Source organism: Artemia franciscana, chromosome 18, assembly GCF_032884065.1.
Source record: "Artemia franciscana chromosome 18, ASM3288406v1, whole genome shotgun sequence".
NCBI classification, from domain to species: Eukaryota; Metazoa; Arthropoda; class Branchiopoda; order Anostraca; family Artemiidae; genus Artemia; species Artemia franciscana.
The window spans coordinates 21,539,414-21,559,149 of record NC_088880.1 but is presented as its reverse complement, the minus strand read 5'-3'; the positions used below and the strand labels follow the sequence as shown (position 1 = coordinate 21,559,149).

Below are 19,736 nucleotides of genomic sequence, written 5' to 3'. Positions count from 1 at the left end.
ATATGGACAGACAATGGGAAAGCCAAGAATGTTGTATATTCGCAATTTTTACGTAGTTTGAAACACATATATAAATCTATCTATATTCACAGGTGGGACACAGGGACACAACTACAATGGCGCGTAACTAATATGGCGCGTAACTAATATGGCGCGTAACGACTTACGCGCGCGGGGGGGCTTGGGGGGGCGCGAAGCGCCCCACCAACTAGGTGTTGGGGTGGCGCGAAGCGCCACCCCAACAGCTAGTATATATATATATATATATATATATATATATATATATATATATATATATATATATATATATATCTATATATATAAAAATAAGTTGTCTGTGTGTGGATCTGTGGATCAGGTGACGTCATGTTTGTTCGCATATGACGTCTGAATTATTTCACACTAATACAAAAGAAGAAAAAAACTAAAAAAGGTAAAAACTACAAAAAAAAACTACAAAGAAAAAAAAACTAAAAAAGCTAAAAAACTAAAAAAAACTAAAAAAAGGTAAAAATCTAATAACTAAAAAAAAACTGAAAAAAATAAAAAAAGGCAAAAACTACAAAAAAAATAAAAACTAATAAAAAAACTAAAAAAGCTAAAAAACTAAAAAAACTAAAAAAAACTAAAAAAAGGTAAAAAACTAAAAAAACTAAAAACTAAAAAAGAAAAAAACTAAAAAAAAGGAAAAAACTGAAAAATAAAAGAGAAAAAGAAAACTAAAAAAATATGAATAAATATATATAAAAATAAGTTGTTTGTGGGTTATGTCTGTCTGTCTAAAAGCTAGTATATATATATATATATAATATATATATATATATATATATATATATATATATATATATATATATATATATATATATATATATATATATGGTTTTAACTACGTAAAACTTGCGAATATACAACATTCTTTGCTGTCCCATTGTCTTTGCATATAAATAGATTGTCAGGTTTACCGACTCTTGAACATGCAACATATAATGGTCCATGGGAAAACAATCTGTATTCAGATCTATACCTCATGATTCTAATGATTGCCCTTGAGCTTTGTTGATGGTGATTGCTAATCGACCATTCCCTGTCCCGGTGTCCCGGTCGTCATTTATATCCCCCTGTTTCCCCCGGTGTCCCCGTTGTAGTTGTGTCCCTGTGTCCCGGTCGTCATTTATATTCCCTGTGTCCCGGTCGTCATTTGTATCCCGGTGTCCCGGTCTGTATATAAATTCGTTTTTTAGTTTTGTTTTTCTCCTTTATTTTTTTCCTTTTTTTTTCTTTTTTAGTTTATTTAGATTTTTAGATTTTTTAGTTTTTTTATTAGTTTTTAGTTTTTTTTTCTTTTTAGTTTTTTTGTAGTTTTTACCTTCTTTTTAGTTTTGTTAGTTTTTTTTTTTACTTATGTCCTGGTCGTCATTTATACTCCCTGTGTCCCGGTGCTTTGTTGATTGCTAATCGAACATTCCTTTTGTCTCGTCATTTATTTTTTTCTTTTTTAGTTCTTTTAGTTTTTACCTTTTTTAGTTTTTTTTAGTTTTTTAGATGAAAATTTTTTTTAGTTTTTTCCTTTTTTTCTTTTTAGTTTTTTATTGGTTTTTACCTTTATTTTAGCTTATTTTTCAGTTTTTTCCTTTTTTTTAGTTTTTTTTTATTTTTTATTTTTTTTAGTTTTTTACCTTTTTTTATTTTTTTTATTTTTTTTATTTTTTTTTATTTTTTTTATTTTTTTTAGTTTTTTAGCTTTTTTACTTTTTTTATTAGTTTTTAGTTTTTTTTGTAGTTTTTGCCTTTTTTTAGTTTTTTCAGTTTTTTTTTTAGTTTTTTATTGGTTTTTACCTTTATTTTAGCTTATTTTTCAGTTTTTTCCTTTTTTTTAGTTTTTTTTAGTTTTTAGTTTTTTTAGTTTTTTACCTTTTTTTAGTTTTTTTAGTTTTTTAGCTTTTTTATTTTTTTTATTAGTTTTTAGTTTTTTTTGTAGTTTTTGCCTTTTTTTAGTTTTTTTAGTTTTTTAGCTTTTTTATTAGTTTTTAGTTTTTTTTGTAGTTTTTGCCTTTTTTTAGTTTTTTTCTTTTTAGTTTTTTTGTAGTTTTTACTTTCTTTTTAGTTTTGTTAGTTTTTTTTTTACTTATATCCTGGTCGTCATTTATACTCCCTGTGTCCCGGTGCTTTGTTGATTGCTAATCGAACATTCCTTTTGTCCTGGTCGCTTTCTCTTTGAGTGTCATTTATTTTTTTCTTTTTTAGTTCTTTTAGTTTTTACCTTTTTTAGTTTTTCTTAGTTTTTTAGATGAAAATTTTTTTTAGTTTTTTCCTTTTTTTCTTTTTAGTTTTTTATTGGTTTTTACCTTTATTTTAGCTTATTTTTCAGTTTTTTCTTTTTTTTAGTTTTTTTTTTATTTTTTATTTTTTTTTAGTTTTTTACCTTTTTTTAGTTTTTTTTAGTTTTTTTAGTTTTTTAGCTTTTTTACTTTTTTTATTAGTTTTTAGTTTTTTTGTAGTTTTTGCCTTTTTTTAGTTTTTTCAGTTTTTTTTTTAGTTTTTTATTGGTTTTTACCTTTAATTTAGCTTATTTTTCAGTTTTTTTCCTTTTTTTTAGTTTTTTTTTAGTTTTTAGTTTTTTTAGTTTTTTACCTTTTTTTAGTTTTTTAGCTTTTTTATTTTTTTTATTAGTTTTTAGTTTTTTGTAGTTTTTGCCTTTTTTTAGTTTTTTTAGTTTTTTAGCTTTTTTATTAGTTTTTAGTTTTTTTGTAGTTTTTGCCTTTTTTTAGTTTTTTTAGTTTTTTAGCTTTTTTATTTTTTTTATTAGTTTTTAGTTTTTTTTGTAGTTTTTGCCTTTTTTTAGTTTTTTCAGTTTTGACGTCACCTGATCCAGTTTTTTCAGGTGACGTCACCTGACACATCCACAGACAGACAACTTATTTTTATATATTGTGTCCCTGTGTCCCGGTCGTCATTTATATTCCCTGTGTCCCGGTCGTCATTTGTATCCCGGTGTCCCGGTCTGTATATACATTCGTTTTTTAGTTTTGTTTTTCTCCTTTATTTTTTTCCTTTTTTTTTTCTTTTTTAGTTTATTTAGATTTTTAGATTTTTTAGTTTTTTTATTAGTTTTTAGTTTTTTTTTCTTTTTAGTTTTTTTGTAGTTTTTACCTTCTTTTTAGTTTTGTTAGTTTTTTTTTTTACTTATGTCCTGGTCGTCATTTATACTCCCTGTGTCCCGGTGCTTTGTTGATTGCTAATCGAACATTCCTTTTGTCTCGTCATTTATTTTTTTCTTTTTTAGTTCTTTTAGTTTTTACCTTTTTTAGTTTTTTTTAGTTTTTTAGATGAAAATTTTTTTTAGTTTTTTCCTTTTTTTCTTTTTAGTTTTTTATTGGTTTTTACCTTTATTTTAGCTTATTTTTCAGTTTTTTCCTTTTTTTTAGTTTTTTTTTTATTTTTTATTTTTTTTAGTTTTTTACCTTTTTTTAGTTTTTTTATTTTTTTTAGTTTTTTAGCTTTTTTACTTTTTTTATTAGTTTTTAGTTTTTTTTGTAGTTTTTGCCTTTTTTTAGTTTTTTCAGTTTTTTTTTTTTTAGTTTTTTATTGGTTTTTACCTTTATTTTAGCTTATTTTTCAGTTTTTTCCTTTTTTTTAGTTTTTTTTAGTTTTTAGTTTTTTTAGTTTTTTACCTTTTTTTAGTTTTTTTAGTTTTTTTTAGTTTTTTAGCTTTTTTATTTTTTTTATTAGTTTTTAGTTTTTTTTGTAGTTTTTGCCTTTTTTTAGTTTTTTTAGTTTTTTAGCTTTTTTATTAGTTTTTAGTTTTTTTTGTAGTTTTTGCCTTTTTTTAGTTTTTTTCTTTTTAGTTTTTTTGTAGTTTTTACTTTCTTTTTAGTTTTGTTAGTTTTTTTTTTACTTATGTCCTGGTCGTCATTTATACTCCCTGTGTCCCGGTGCTTTGTTGATTGCTAATCGAACATTCCTTTTGTCCTGGTCGCTTTCTCTTTGAGTGTCATTTATTTTTTTCTTTTTTAGTTCTTTTAGTTTTTACCTTTTTTAGTTTTTCTTAGTTTTTTAGATGAAAATTTTTTTTAGTTTTTTCCTTTTTTTCTTTTTAGTTTTTTATTGGTTTTTACCTTTATTTTAGCTTATTTTTCAGTTTTTTCCTTTTTTTTAGTTTTTTTTTATTTTTTATTTTTTTTAGTTTTTTACCTTTTTTTAGTTTTTTTATTTTTTTTAGTTTTTTAGCTTTTTTACTTTTTTTATTAGTTTTTAGTTTTTTTTGTAGTTTTTGCCTTTTTTTAGTTTTTTCAGTTTTTTTTTTTTTAGTTTTTTATTGGTTTTTACCTTTATTTTAGCTTATTTTTCAGTTTTTTCCTTTTTTTTAGTTTTTTTTAGTTTTTAGTTTTTTTAGTTTTTTACCGTTTTTTAGTTTTTTTAGTTTTTTTTAGTTTTTTAGCTTTTTTATTTTTTTTATTAGTTTTTAGTTTTTTTTTGTAGTTTTTGCCTTTTTTTAGTTTTTTTAGTTTTTTAGCTTTTTTATTAGTTTTTAGTTTTTTTTGTAGTTTTTGCCTTTTTTTAGTTTTTTTCTTTTTAGTTTTTTTGTAGTTTTTACTTTCTTTTTAGTTTTGTTAGTTTTTTTTTTACTTATGTCCTGGTCGTCATTTATACTCCCTGTGTCCCGGTGCTTTGTTGATTGCTAATCGAACATTCCTTTTGTCCTGGTCGCTTTCTCTTTGAGTGTCATTTATTTTTTTCTTTTTTAGTTCTTTTAGTTTTTACCTTTTTTAGTTTTTCTTAGTTTTTTAGATGAAAATTTTTTTTAGTTTTTTCCTTTTTTCCTTTTTAGTTTTTTATTGGTTTTTACCTTTATTTTAGCTTATTTTTCAGTTTTTTCCTTTTTTTAGTTTTTTTTTATTTTTTATATTTTTTTAGTTTTTTACCTTTTTTTAGTTTTTTTTAGTTTTTTTAGTTTTTTAGCTTTTTTACTTTTTTTTATTAGTTTTTAGTTTTTTTGTAGTTTTTGCCTTTTTTTAGTTTTTTCAGTTTTTTTTTTTAGTTTTTTATTGGTTTTTACCTTTATTTTAGCTTATTTTTCAGTTTTTTCCTTTTTTTTAGTTTTTTTTTAGTTTTTAGTTTTTTTAGTTTTTTACCTTTTTTTAGTTTTTTAGCTTTTTTATTTTTTTTATTAGTTTTTAGTTTTTTGTAGTTTTTGCCTTTTTTTAGTTTTTTTAGTTTTTTAGCTTTTTTATTAGTTTTTAGTTTTTTTTTGTAGTTTTTGCCTTTTTTTAGTTTTTTTAGTTTTTTAGCCTTTTTATTTTTTTTATTAGTTTTTAGTTTTTTTTGTAGTTTTTGCCTTTTTTTAGTTTTTTCAGTTTTGACGTCACCTGATCCAGTTTTTTCAGGTGACGTCACCTGACACATCCACAGACAGACAACTTATTTTTATATATATAGATATATATATATATCTATATATATAAAAATAAGTTGTCTGTGTGTGGATCTGTGGATCAGGTGACGTCATGTTTGTTCGCATATGACGTCTGAATTATTTCACACTAATACAAAAGAAGAAAAAAACTAAAAAAGGTAAAAACTACAAAAAAAAACTACAAAGAAAAAAAAAACTAAAAAAGCTAAAAAACTAAAAAAAACTAAAAAAAGGTAAAAATCTAATAACTAAAAAAAAACTGAAAAAAATAAAAAAAGGCAAAAACTACAAAAAAAATAAAAACTAATAAAAAAACTAAAAAAGCTAAAAAACTAAAAAAACTAAAAAAAACTAAAAAAAGGTAAAAAACTAAAAAAAACTCAAAACTAAAAAAGAAAAAAACTAAAAAAACTAAAAAAAACTAAAAAAAGGTAAAAAACTAAAAAAAACTCAAAACTAAAAAAGAAAAAAACTAAAAAAAAGGAAAAAACTGAAAAATAAAAGAGAAAAAGAAAACTAAAAAAATATGAATAAATATATATAAAAATAAGTTGTTTGTGGGTTATGTCTGTCTGTCTAAAAACTAAAAACTAATAAAAAAACTAAAAAATCTAAAAATCTAAATAAACTAAAAAAGAAAAAAAAAGAAAAAAGGAAAAAAATAAAGGAGAAAAACAAAACTAAAAAACGAATGTATATACAGACCGGGACACCGGGATACAAATGACGACCGGGACACAGGGAATATAAATGACGACCGGGACACAGGGACACAACTACAATGGGGACGCCGGGGGGCACAGGGGGATATAAATGACGACCGGGACACCGGGACACAAGGAATATAAATGACGCCCGGGACACTCAAAGAGAAATCACAGACTGGAACACCGGGACACAAATGACGACCGGGACACAGGGAATATAAATGACGACCGGGACACAGGGACATAACTACAAAGGGGACGCCGGGGTGCACAGGGGGATATATAAATGACGATGGCGACTCAGGGAATGGTCGATTAGCAATCACCATCAACAAAGCTCAAGGGCAATCATTAGAATCATGAGGTATAGATCTGAATACGGATTGTTTTCCCATGGACCATTATATGTTGCATGTTCAAGAGTCGGTAAACCTGACAATCTATTTATATGCACAGACAATGGGACAGCAAAGAATGTTGTATATTCGCAAGTTTTACGTAGTTAAAAACATATATATATATATATATATATATATATATATATATATATATATATATATATATATATATATATATATATATATATATATATATATATATATATATATATATATATATATATATATATATATATATCTATATTCACAGGTGGGACATAGGGACACAACTACAATGGCGCGTAACTAATATGGCGCGTAACGACTTACGCGCGCGGGGGGGCTTGGGGGGGGGGGCGCGAAGCGCCCCCACCAACTAGGTGTTGGGGTGGCGCGAAGCGCCACCCCAACAGCTAGTATATATATATATATATATATATATATTGATTTTCACAAGCCTCATCGTTTGAAAGTTGCCTAAAATTACGCAACATCGTGAGGTTTGAGAAATATTTGACAAGGGTATAATAAATGATAAAGCTCACTTTTAACTAAGCATTAGCAATTTGATGAGCAAACGTAAAAGGAAATACTACTCAAAACTTATTAATAAATTTGCTTGTTTAGCTTAGAATTGGTTTAGTTAAAAATTGCTTTCCGGGCTCCATTCAACATTCTGGATCCACGTTGGTTGGAATCAAATATCAGGCTAGAGGCTGAATATCACTGAACTAAACGTTAGTTTTTTAAATTGCTCGTCTGAATTCAGTGCACATACAATGTGAACATGCCCTTTTTATTGTCAAAACATAAGTAAATAAAATATGTCAAATTTAATTGACATGGCCTACTGTTATTAAAAAAAAAAAACTACACATAGTTTAGTGTATTTTTATTCCTCACCCGAATATGCTTATCAATGATCAAATTAAAGGCCGGAATGACAGACGAATCCCCGAAGCTCTTAAAGTAGAAGAAAGTTGAAAAAAATTGAAGTTACTCTATTTTGACTAGCCTTGACGTCTAACATTCTTTTGTCAAAACCTAGATTTATATTTCAGTGTCCCAAGGACACAATTCCTAAGAAATTAAAGTGCGTTAGAGACTTAATGACGTCAAATAGTGTTAAGTTATTTTTACCATCTGCTGGCAATAGAAGACTAAAAGCAATGAATAGAAATGAGCAATGTATAGCAATGAGATTCATTGCTCGGTCGGTTAATGTGAAGAAACATTATGTAAGGAGCTCAAAAATATAGAGGTTTTGTGGAAGAGGGTTGCCACCTCCTCCTCAAAAATGAGGAGGGTTGCCACCTCCTCAATACTTTGGTCTTCACAGTAAGGTTTAACTTTTCGTCCCAGTACTTCAAGAGCGGCTCGTGAAAAACAAGGGTCGGTTAACTTTAACAACAAGAAGCTTTTTTGAAAGTACCAAAAACTTTAGCGTGAAAAATGGGGTATTGAGGAGGAGGCAGTCCCTCATATACGTAATAGGGTGGCGGGGTCTCTTGGAAATGTACTGCAGCAGGGGAATTACCCCTCTGTTTGAGTATTTTACTCGGGATCACTGTAATCATATTCTTCTTCGCAATCATACATTATATTTAGAAGAAAACAACAAAAAGCCTGTTCTATAAGATTTTTTATTTTTATTTCTTTTTTTTTCAAGCAGCGGAAATGCTGCTATCGTAATACCCTAAAACGACTACAAACATCATTATGGCCTACATGAACGAACTAGTAAAATATTTGTGATGAAAAATTGAATATTTTGTGATTTGATAGCATATATGATTTTCTTCCCTTGTCAGCAATGCTCCCCCTCATATTTTTTTATTTCACATTGCTTTCCCACTCTTTAGCTCTCTTCTCTCCTACGGTTTCCTTTAATGGTCATTTTAAATTCTATGCTCTATGTTAAAGGTATGCTTCCTTAGCCTTTTTTTAGCCTTAAAACGGCCAAAAAGAGCTTTTTTTTATCATAATTTTTTATGAGAAAAGAATTATTTCTCATAAAAATTAACGACGTTTTATAATGACTATGAAACGTCATTATAGCCTACATGAACGAACCAGTTAACTATTTGTGATGAAAAATTGAATATTTTGTGATTTGATAGCAAATATGATTTTCTTCCCTTGTCAGCAATGCTCCCCCTCATATTTTTTCTTTCACATTGCTTTCCCACTCTTTAGCTTTCTTCCCTCCTACGGTTTCCTTTAATGGTCATTTTAAATTCTATGCTCTGTATTAAAGGTATGCTTCCTTAGCCTTTTTTTAGCCTTTAAGCGGCTAAAAAGAGCTTTTTTTATCATAATGTTTTATGAGAAAAGAATTATTTCTCATAAAAATTTATGACGTTTTATAATGACTATAAAACGTCATTATAGCCTACATGAACGAACCAGTTAAATATTTGTGATGAAAAATTGAATATTTTGTGATTTGATAGCATATATGATTTTCTTCCCTTGTCAGCAATCCTCCCCCTCATATTTTTTTTATTTCACATTGCTTTCCCACTCTTTAGCTCTCTTCCCTCCTACGGTTTCCTTTAATGGTCATTTTAAATTCTATGCTCTATATAAAAGGCTTTTTTTAGCCTTTAAACGGCCGAAAAGAGCTTTTTATTATCATAATTTTTTATTTTCAGAAAAAATTACCCAAATACAAAATCACATACAACAAGAGGGACACGCTGCGTTTGATGGAAGTGTGCAGCGTGTAGCGAGAAATTTAACTTTGTGGGTGCAAAGACTAATGGAGTTGAAAAAAAAAACCGGCACTCCGAGACGTAATTCATGTGGAAAAATCTGGACAGCCCCTCAGGAGAGGGTAAAGATCCAAAACGCAAACTCACCCCTGCCCTTAAGACGGCCCTAATGATGCATATTGATTTTTGAATTGACACTGCAAATCAAACATCTAGGGGGTGGGGTCTAGGGGCTAATTGGCCAATGCTGTAAAATGTAGTTTATATTGGCTTTATTGTGAATCCAAAAGCATAAAGTTGTGAATCCAAAAGCATAAATCCGAAAAACATAAGTTGTATATTTTTCTCTAATTATTCACAATATTATTTTTCTAGTACCGAGATTTAACTAACACAAAACCAAGTCAATTATAATCTTTCATGGAATATTTTTAGCGAATCAGAAAAACATTCAATAAGCTGAAAATCTCGGTATTAGTAAGATCATAATGTGACTAGGTCTTAAAGACATCGTACTGTACTATAGTTATAGTACTACAAAGTACTTTTGTAGTACTTTTATAGTACTAAAAATTTTCTTTATGGTACTAAGTGGCTTATTTTTTAGTTACTACTGTCATTTTCACTTGATTTGAGTAAATTGGCCACAATTTTGCCCCCTCCCCGCACCCCCTGGATTTTGATGAAATTACGCCATCGTTCTCTAGTAGTGTTTTTTTTTCTACCAGAGGCAAGATCGCAGTATTAAGTTGCAAGAGCTACTTGTTTTCGATAATGCAAGTCACTATTATAAAGTAACAAATGATCATAAATCCTAAATTATGCTTACAGCTTTCTATGACTTACATATAAAATGCAAAATCACATATAATATAATATTCAATAATTATAAAAATTAGTAAATATAAAATTATATACAAAAAAAAACTATTTTAAAGTGTTTCGACACCCATCTCCCCATCGCCCGCAAACTATCGAGTGCGGTTCTGGTTGTCTTAAGCTGAACAAGGGCGTCCCGCAGATTCTAAATAGCAATCATTAAACGCTAGTTTTCAAATCAAACTTTCTTTTTTTTCAGTTCTAGAATATGACTTTTCTTAAATCCTGTGCTTCCTTAACTGAAATCAAATCAAATCAATTTTTTTTTTTTTTTTTTTTTTTTTTTTTTTTTTTTGGCAACAACATTCAATAGAAAGCTCTTGCATCTTTCCAAGCATAGTGTTTGGATGTTGTATTGCCATTGGCATAGTAGGTTTTTTTTTTGAGGATGGGTGACTGGGCAGCCAGTAGATGGAAATTTACCAAATTTTCTCTAAATTTAACTGTATAATCACTGTTTAGGATTTATCAATGGAAAAAACGATTCTTCTAGCGAGGACACTGCCCCATCCCCAGCCCTTAGCCAAACTAAGTACGATTAGCAGCCATCATACGAACAACGCATTTGAAAACAAGTGTCTGAGTTGGGTTGAAAAATTTATGAAATTTTCAACTAGAGATTCCATTAGAAAGTGTCTTGGCTCATTGGATTCGGCACTCTCTGTTTGAAAAAGAAAGAAATCACACAAAGTTTGAAAGTGATTTACAGTACTTGATCATGTATAGATCTACTTGACAAAAATAAACTGGGGATTACTCGACATTACTCACTTAACACTGACATAAAATAAAAAATTGAGTAAATCTTAATTGAATGAGTTTGCTGGATGGCTTCATCAAAATATTTATTACTATAATTTTGGGTTTCTTGAAATAAACCTTTACTCTTGGAAAGGCATCATAAGACACAAATAAAACAGTTACAAAGAAATAACATACGGAAGTCATGGAGGGTCAAATTACATGAAGATCAGAATCAGGACCCACATAAGACGTGAATCAATACCGCCAGCTGTCTCTGTCGAAATGCAAACGACTGTGACAACTCAAATGTAATTGTTGGTTGACGGATAGAACGACTATCAATCAAATAAGGGCAATGTGTATTCATCAACCCCAAATTCTAAAATATTCTCCCTTATAGAAACAAATAGAAGCAAAATATAGAAAAGGGACTAGGGTTTTAAGCTGACCGTAAAAATTTTCACGGCAACCTTTTTTCCTTATTGATGCCAATCAATTCAACTGGTTTACTTAGGTGGTGAGCGAGTCACAGAAGAAACGTCACGGAAGTATTTTAAGGTCATTCACAGAGCGCTTCAGTTTTTTTTTTATTAGTTTAATTTTAGATTATTTTGAACATGGGTAAAAATCTTTTTTTTTCAGATATATTGTTTTCTGGCTTGACCCGGGAAAACAAACTTTAAGCAAAATACTACTAGTATACAGTTTATTATCTCAAAGTCAAACTAAATAAATGCTAGGTATTTTTCACAGTATGTGTTGGATTCGAGTTTGAAATTTAGAAAAAAAAAAAAAATTAATCAAAGGTTCGATCAATCTATATATATAAAAATAAGTTGTATGTATTTTTGTTTGAGGGTTTGCATATGACGTCTGAAAAATAAAGAAGAAAAAGAAAATATATCTATATCTATCTTCTATATATATAAAAATGTAGTGTCTGTCCGTCTGTTACACTATTTACAATAAAAAAAAAAGGAAAACAATTTAAGAAGAAAAAGGAAACTAAAAAAAGATGAAAAAAGAAAAAAAATAAGAAAAAGAAAAAAACGAAAAAAACTAGAAAAACAACTAAAAACTAAAAAAAAACTAAAAAAGAAAAAAAAAAGAAAAAGAAAAAACTAAAAAGAAATAAGAACAAGAGCTAAGAGCTCATATGGCACTTGTGACGAGGCAAGAAGAAATCAGACGAAAATCAGGGGCTTAATGCCGGTCAAGATTTAAAATAAGAGCTTTGAGTCACGATGTTCTTCCAAATATCAAAATTCATTAAGATCCGATCACCCACTCGTAAGTTATAAATACCTCATTTTTTCTAATTTTCCCTCTCCATTTAGCCCCCCAGATGGTCGAATCTGGGAAAACGACTTTATCAAGTCAATTTGTGCAGCTCCCTGGCAAGCTTACCAATTTTCATCTCAAACTCACCAAATCACTGAGCCCCTCCCCCCAACTCCCCCAAAGAGAGCGAATCCAGTACGGTTACGTCAATCACGTATAAAGGACATTCTATCCACCAAGCTTCATCTTGATTCCTCAACTCCAAGTGTTTTCCAAGATTTCCCCCTCCAATGTAACTCCCTCCAAAATAACAGTTTTGAGACATGAATTCCTTTTAAATATCAAATTTCAATAAGATCCGATCACCTGTTCGTAAGATAAAAATACCCTAATTTTTACGTTTTCCAAGAATTCTGGTTTCCCCCTCCAACTCCCCCCAATGTCACAGGATCTGGTCGGAATTGAAAATTAGAGCTTCAAAGCACAAAATGCTTCTAAATATCAAATTTCATTAAGATCTGGTCACCATTTTGTAAGTTAGAAATATCTCATTTTTTCAAATTACCCCCCCCCCAACTCCGTCAAGTATCTTAAACAGGTTTTTATTTTTTCCATCCAGTTTCATCCTGATCTCTCTGCTTTAAGTATTTTCTAAGATTTCCGCCCCCCCCCCGATGATGCTGGATCTGGTTGAGATTTAAAATAAGAGATCTGAGTTACGAGGTCCTTCTAAATATGAAGATTCATGAAGATCCGACCACTCCCTCGTAAGTTGAAGATACGTCATTTTTTCTAATTTTTCGGAACTACCCCCCCCCCCCCCCAAAAAAAAAAGAAGAGCGGATCCGTTCCAATTATTTAAATCACGTATCTAAGACTTCTGCTTATTTTTCCCACCAATTTTCATCCCAATCCCTTCAATCTAAGCATTCTCCATGATTTTAGGTTACCCCCCCCCCCCCGAACTCCCCCCAATGTCACCAGATCCAATCGGTATTGAAAATAAAAGCTTTTAGACACGATATCCTTCACACGAGCTTTTAGACATGATATATATATATATATATATATATATATATATATATATATATATATATATATATATATATATATATATATATATGTATATATATATATATATATATATATATATATATATATATATATATATATATATATATATATATATATATATATATATATATATATATATATATATATATATATATATATATATATATATATATATATATATATATATATAGTGCACAGTAAGGAGCAGGACGAAAATGTCTTTCAAATAAAAATACTAAAATTTAGAATTTTACTGAACAAATTTTCGAAAATTTACGAGAAAAGAGATTGAACTTACTCCATATTTTACGCCATCTAATGGCCAACTATGTTTGAAACCTATGTGTTGAAATTCAGGTTGGCTATAATTCCGCAAGGTTGGCTGAACCCATTTACCAGTTACAGTCCAATGTCACTGATCCAGCTTCTTCTGCCACGATCTTAGTGCTCACTTCAATAAGATCTGGAAATTGAAATAAAATTGGACAACCACCTGCTTTATAACAATTCAATTTATTTATTACCTATCAAAAAAAGGGGCGCAGATTCCAAAATGAAAGAGCATAACATAAGGAGAAAAAGAGAAAAGAGAAGAAAATCTTATGAACAAAAATAAGTAGTTTTTACATTCATAAGAACATAATCAAAAGATCCATAACGTAACACAATCAACATAGAAAAGACATAAGTTATAAATCATAAGAATCATAACTCTATCATAAGATCCTAAAATAGAGAAGACCAATTATGATTAAGTTTACTGTTGGAATTGCATGTCGATAGCCCCAAACAGAATTTAAGTAAAAACAAAAGGCTACGTAAATTTTATAATTTACATAAGGTCAGGATTTAAAATAAGAACTCTGAGTCACGATGTCCTTCTAAATATCGAAATTCATTAAGATCCGATCACCCACTCGTAAGTTATAAATACCTAATTTTTTCTAATTTTTCCTCTCCTTTTAGCCCCCCAGATGGTCGAATCTGGGAAAACGACTTTATCAAGTCAAATTGTGCAGCTCCCTGACACGCCTATCAATTTTTATCGTCCTAGCACGTCCAGAAGCACCAAACTCGCCAAATCACTGAACCCCTCCCCCCCAACTCCCCCAAAGAGAGCGAATCCAGTACGACTCTGTCAATCACGTATCAAGGACATTTGTTTATTCTATCCACCAAGCTTCATCCCGATATCTACACTCCGAGTGTTTTTGCAAGATTTCCCCCTCCAACTCCCCCCAAAGTCAAACAATCTGGTCGGGATTTGAAATAAGAGCTCTGAGACATGAATTCTTTCTAAAAATCAAATTTCATTAAGATCCGATCATCTATTCGTAAGATAAAAATACCCCAATTTTCACGTTTTCCAAGAATTTCGGTTTCCCCCTCAAACTCCCCCCAACGTCACAGGATCTGGTCGGAATTTAAAATAAGAACTTTAAAGCACAAGATCCTTCTAAATATCAAATTTCATTAAGATCTGGTCACCCTTTCGTAAGTTACAAATGCCTCAATTTTCAAAATTACCCCCCCCCCCTCCAATTCCACCAAAGAGAGCAGATCTGGTCCGGTTATGTCAGTCACGTATCTTAGACAGGTTTTTATTCTTCCCATCCAGTTTCATCCTGATCTCACCAATTTAAGTATTTTCTAAGATTTCCAGCCCCCCCCCCCCAATTACGCTTGATCCGGTTGAGATTTAAAATAAGAGATCTGAGTTACGAGGTCCTTCTAAATATGAAGTTTCATGAAGATCCGATCACTCCTTCGTAAGTTAAAAATACGTCATTTTTTCTTATTTTTCAGAATTAACCCCCCCCCCACCCCAATAGATCGGATCCGTTCCAATTATGTAAATCACGTATGTGAGACTTCTGCTTATTTTTCCCACCAAGTTTCATCCCGATCCCTCCAATCTAAGCGTTTTCCATGATTTTAGGTTCCCCCACCCCAAACTTCCCGCAACGTCACCAGATCCAGTCAGGATTTTTAATAAGAGCTTTGATCATCAAATCAAATTTTGATATCAAATTTCATTGAGATCCGATAACCCGTTCGTAAGTTAAAAATACCTCATTTTTTCTAATTTTTCAGAACTAACCCCTCCCCAACTACCCCAAAGAGAGCGGATCCGTTCCGGTTATGTCAATCATGTATCTAGGACTCGTGATTTTTTTTTCCACCAAGTTTCATCCCGATCCCTCCACTCTAAGTATTTTTCAAGTTTTAGGTTTCCCCCTCCCAACCCCCCAACCCCCCAATGTCACCAGATCTGGACGGGTTTAAAATAAGAGCCGTGAGCCACGATATCCTTCTAAAAACAAATTTCATTGAGATCCGATCACCTGTTCGTAAGTTAAAAATACCACATTTTTTCTAATTTTTCAGAAATAACCCCCCCCCCCCAACTATCCCAAAGAGAGCAGATCCGTTCCGTTTATGTCAATCATGTATCTAGCACTTGTGTTTATTTTTCCCACCAAGTTTCATCCCGATCCCTCCACTCTAAGTGTTTTCCAAGTTTTAGGTTCCCCCCCTCCAACTCCCCCCAATGTCATCAGATCCGGTCGGGATTTAAAATAAGAGCTCTGAGACACAACATAGTTCCAAACATCAAATTTCATTAAGATCCCATCACCCATTCATAAGTTAAAATACTTCATTTTTTCTATTTTTTCCGAATTAACCGGCCCCCCACTTCCCCCCCCCCCAGATGGTCAAATTGGGAAAACAACTATTTCTAATTTAAGCTGGTCCTGTCCCTGATACGCCTGCCAAATCTCATCGTCCTAGCTTACCTGGAAGTGCCTAAAGTAGCAAAACCGGGACCGACAGACAGACCGACAGAATTGGCGATTGCTATATGTCACTTGGTTAATACCAAGTGCCATAACAAAAGGCTATAAATCAGAGACTAGGCCATCAGCACTGTTTTGTTTATTTATGACCCCAAAGTAAGCAATAAAATCGATCTAATTTATAAAGGGTATATGTACATTTTATATACACCTCAAAGTATATACTAAATATAACTAAATCTAAATGTAATCTTAGGTGTTTCTTTTTTTTAAAGAAACACATTTTGAAAAAATAAGAGCTTTTCTAGAAAGTCGTCATGAATTTTGTCCGCCAGCCCACCCATATAAATTGAGTTAGCACACTGTTATCCCACCCTGGAAAAATTGTTTTGTACCCCTTTTAACTGTCCCCCCTCACTGAAGGAAACCTTGTGACCTTCGATAACCTTGTTATCTATCTTTTTTTAATCCGCACTTGGCGATGCTCTTCTATCAACAAGGGGTAAATTCCCGCACAGACAGTCCCAAGCCTATTTCCTGCAACTAATTATATATTCATGCCTAAAAATATTATGCTACTATGGGGAAGCAACCCATAGTATATAAATTAGCTCATAATAGTCCATAATATACACCAAAGTTATTTCCACGAAACTTAAAATGACCAACTAGAATTCATACCCTTTTTCCAACTTTGATCGATTCAATGGACATTGAGCTTAATTGAGAAAGCTTGAATCTGAAACCGTAAATAGCAAACCGAGGGCGAGCTCACACAGGATCTGTCCTTTATAAATTCCAATCAGGGCATAATGGTCTTTGGATCATTAAGAACCACAAACATTGTGCTTTTACACTTTATGATGGTTATAAGCAATATCGGAACCAATGACCCCACTATTTTAAACAAGTACGATTATATTTAATTTCTTTGATTCTCATTTAGTTAGCATTTCATAATGCTACTTCATGCTCTAATAAATTAATATCAGAGAAGGACTAATTTATTAGGGAAACAAAACCAAGGAATAAAATCTTGCAAAAATAGTCAGTCATTAAAATCTGGGGAGCCTGTGTGACTAAAATACCTAATAATTTCCTTTATAAAAGAAAAAAAAATTGAAAACAATTAGTATGGAAAACCAACACTGAGAGTTACATAGATGTTGGAATCCTTCTAATTCTAACAAATATAGGAACTACATTCACAAAAGGACATAAAAAACAATCAAACATGTAAATTCATATTAAGCCACCCAAAAAGGGGAAAATATATGATCTGGGACGGAACAAATTTTTATATCGTAATATGACATAATACATTTTCTTAACAATACTTTTAAATATGAGAGGATAATCAACACTTTGAACCCTATTTGATACTTTGGATCAATTTTGGGGACCTGGATATATAAACCCAACTTCCCACTAAATAATATAACCAGGCTGTTTTACCATTTTTGTGAGCGAAAAGGCCTAGTTTTAATTAGATTCCATCAGGAAATGGCAGTTTCAATCTAGCGTAAGGACAGTAGCCCGACTTAGATGAAAACTTTGAAACTTCAATAATTTTACTTTTGTTAAATAATCAACATTAGTGACTTTGTTAATGAGTTTTTTTTAAGAAGGATTGCAAATGTATCAATTAAAAATGCTGTTCCATGAACTTAACTACCTAATTTCAAAGTTTTTCTTTTGGGATGAGATAAACTGCAATCCAGAGTTCATTTATAGTAGGTCTTAACAAAGTGACACTGTTCACCCTTTAAGTAGCTTATATGTCTTCTAGGAGGAAAGGAACATCAACCATGATTGGGAAAAAAATGCTTCAGCTATCTATAGGCTAAAGCCTAACTGACACACAACCTACACTATCAAATCAAGTATTCAGACTAAATTATTCATATTCAAATCGTGGCTTTTACAATACCATTCGAATCATAAAAATACCATCTCCTTGGAAAACATTTAACACTTATTTTCTCTCCAAGAAACCATAAGATATACTGTTTGGGCAGTGAAACAGTGACACATTATGCTCTATGTTCGTGTGAAAGACGCAATTTTATGACAACACTATAGCTATAACTTGCACTAAAAAGATGAGATGCATCTATCGCTGCATCCATCACTGTTTCAGGTCTATCAGTTCACTTAAACTTTTATTATACTTGCTAAGACTTTTTCTTAGAGAACGGTCTAAAGTGACTGAAAAAAAAGGTGATTTGTCTTTTTTTAATGGTTTTTAACAAAGATTAAGGTATTTTACGATCTGAAGAATAAAATGCGAAGTTCATTTACAAAATATAGTAGAACACTTCCTGGCGTGAAGCCATGCTGTGGAGCTCGCTTCCTGGGTGTGATTCTTGAAGTTGAGGTAAATAGCCACCGTCAACAGTGAACGTACTGGCGAAAAATCTTACAAAAGCATTCGCCTTATGTAGGCTAGTGCTATGGACCACATCACTTCGATCTATTAGTGTTGGTAGTTTCTGTTGCTCACCTAGCTTGCGTTTGCACAAGTTGTAGAAATCGCTTTTTGATCGTATTTTCTGGAATTCTTCTCGTTCACAGTCTTTGTTGTAGTTTCTGATAGCTTTTCTAGATTTTGAGCTGAGTTTTTGAAGCTTGGCAGGGGACTTCTTCGGGTCCCGATGAGCTTTCTTATGTGCTTGGGAAGGAATATCCTTTTGCCAATGTGTTTGTTGTTCCTGGATAATGTGGTTTGAGTGACGGCTCGGTGAAGTATGCAATAGAAAACTTCCCAGACTTCGGCAATTGGTAGGTTATACACAAGGGTGTCCCAATCGGTATGCTCTAGTATTATTTTGAATTTTGTTATGTCTGTTCTATGGAAGTTTAATTTAAAAGCAGGTCCGACGAATTTTGAGTTGTTCAGCACGGACTTGGCAGCGGACAGCGTGTTCGTCGTCGTTTGTAACGGGGTTAACGACTGTTTTTGTAACGAGCAGGTCTACCATGGGCGCGTTGAATACAACTTCCAAAGTATTGGTTTAACGCGTAGGCTCGAGGACACTCTGCGCTAGGTTCAACTCACTAGCGAGGTCAAGATAGTGTATTAGTTGATCTTTTGAGTTCTGGCTTCTCATCCTGAAGGAATGATTTTTCCAATCCATTTCAGGTATGTTTATTTCTCCGCATATCACTACGGATTTAAATTTGTTACAGATCTTCTCCAGGTAGGCAGAAAATTCACGATCTGCTGTCAGTCCCTCTCTCGGCTTCTAATAAGTTGCTGTTGACCAGCACACGGATACAATTGCCAGGCGAGAACCATCGTTAAAAGTTGGCATAACAAAAATTATGAAGTCTATTGTATTATTAAAGAAACTACTGTGCTCGTATATGTGTAATTTTTCCCTTGAAAGTATCGCCACTCCACTTCCCTTTGGTTTTGCCGTATTATCCTTCCTAAAAACTTCATATTCTGGTATTCCAAATCTAGTCGATAGTATTTTTTCATGTAACCAAGTTTCAGAAATGTAGATTACATCGTATCGAGAGCTTTCGTTGAGCTTTCCAACCATACTGTGTGCGTTAAAAATTAGTAAGTTTATCTCTTTTGGCTGTTCGGCTATTGTCTCACATTCACATTACGCGGTTTGGGACCAATGGCTCCCACCAGAAGACTGTACTGCTCTTTCGTCTTTGTTTCTTCTGAATTCCGCTCGTTTCTGAATCTGCATGCGTGTCAAATCAGGGTTAATGTATATGTTTTTTCGTATTTC

General features: G+C 31.3%; 1 long non-coding RNA gene across 1 annotated transcript in view; it reads right to left on the bottom strand.

Moving 5' to 3' along the window:
• Positions 1–1,223: 1,223 nt before the first annotated feature.
• Positions 1,224–19,736, bottom strand: part of LOC136038746 (uncharacterized) — a 72,795-nt gene continuing 54,282 nt past the window's right edge. Inside the window, exon 2 of the long non-coding RNA XR_010620288.1 lies at positions 1,224–4,326. This is a non-coding gene — a long non-coding RNA (uncharacterized LOC136038746). The remainder of the gene's footprint in view (positions 4,327–19,736) is intronic.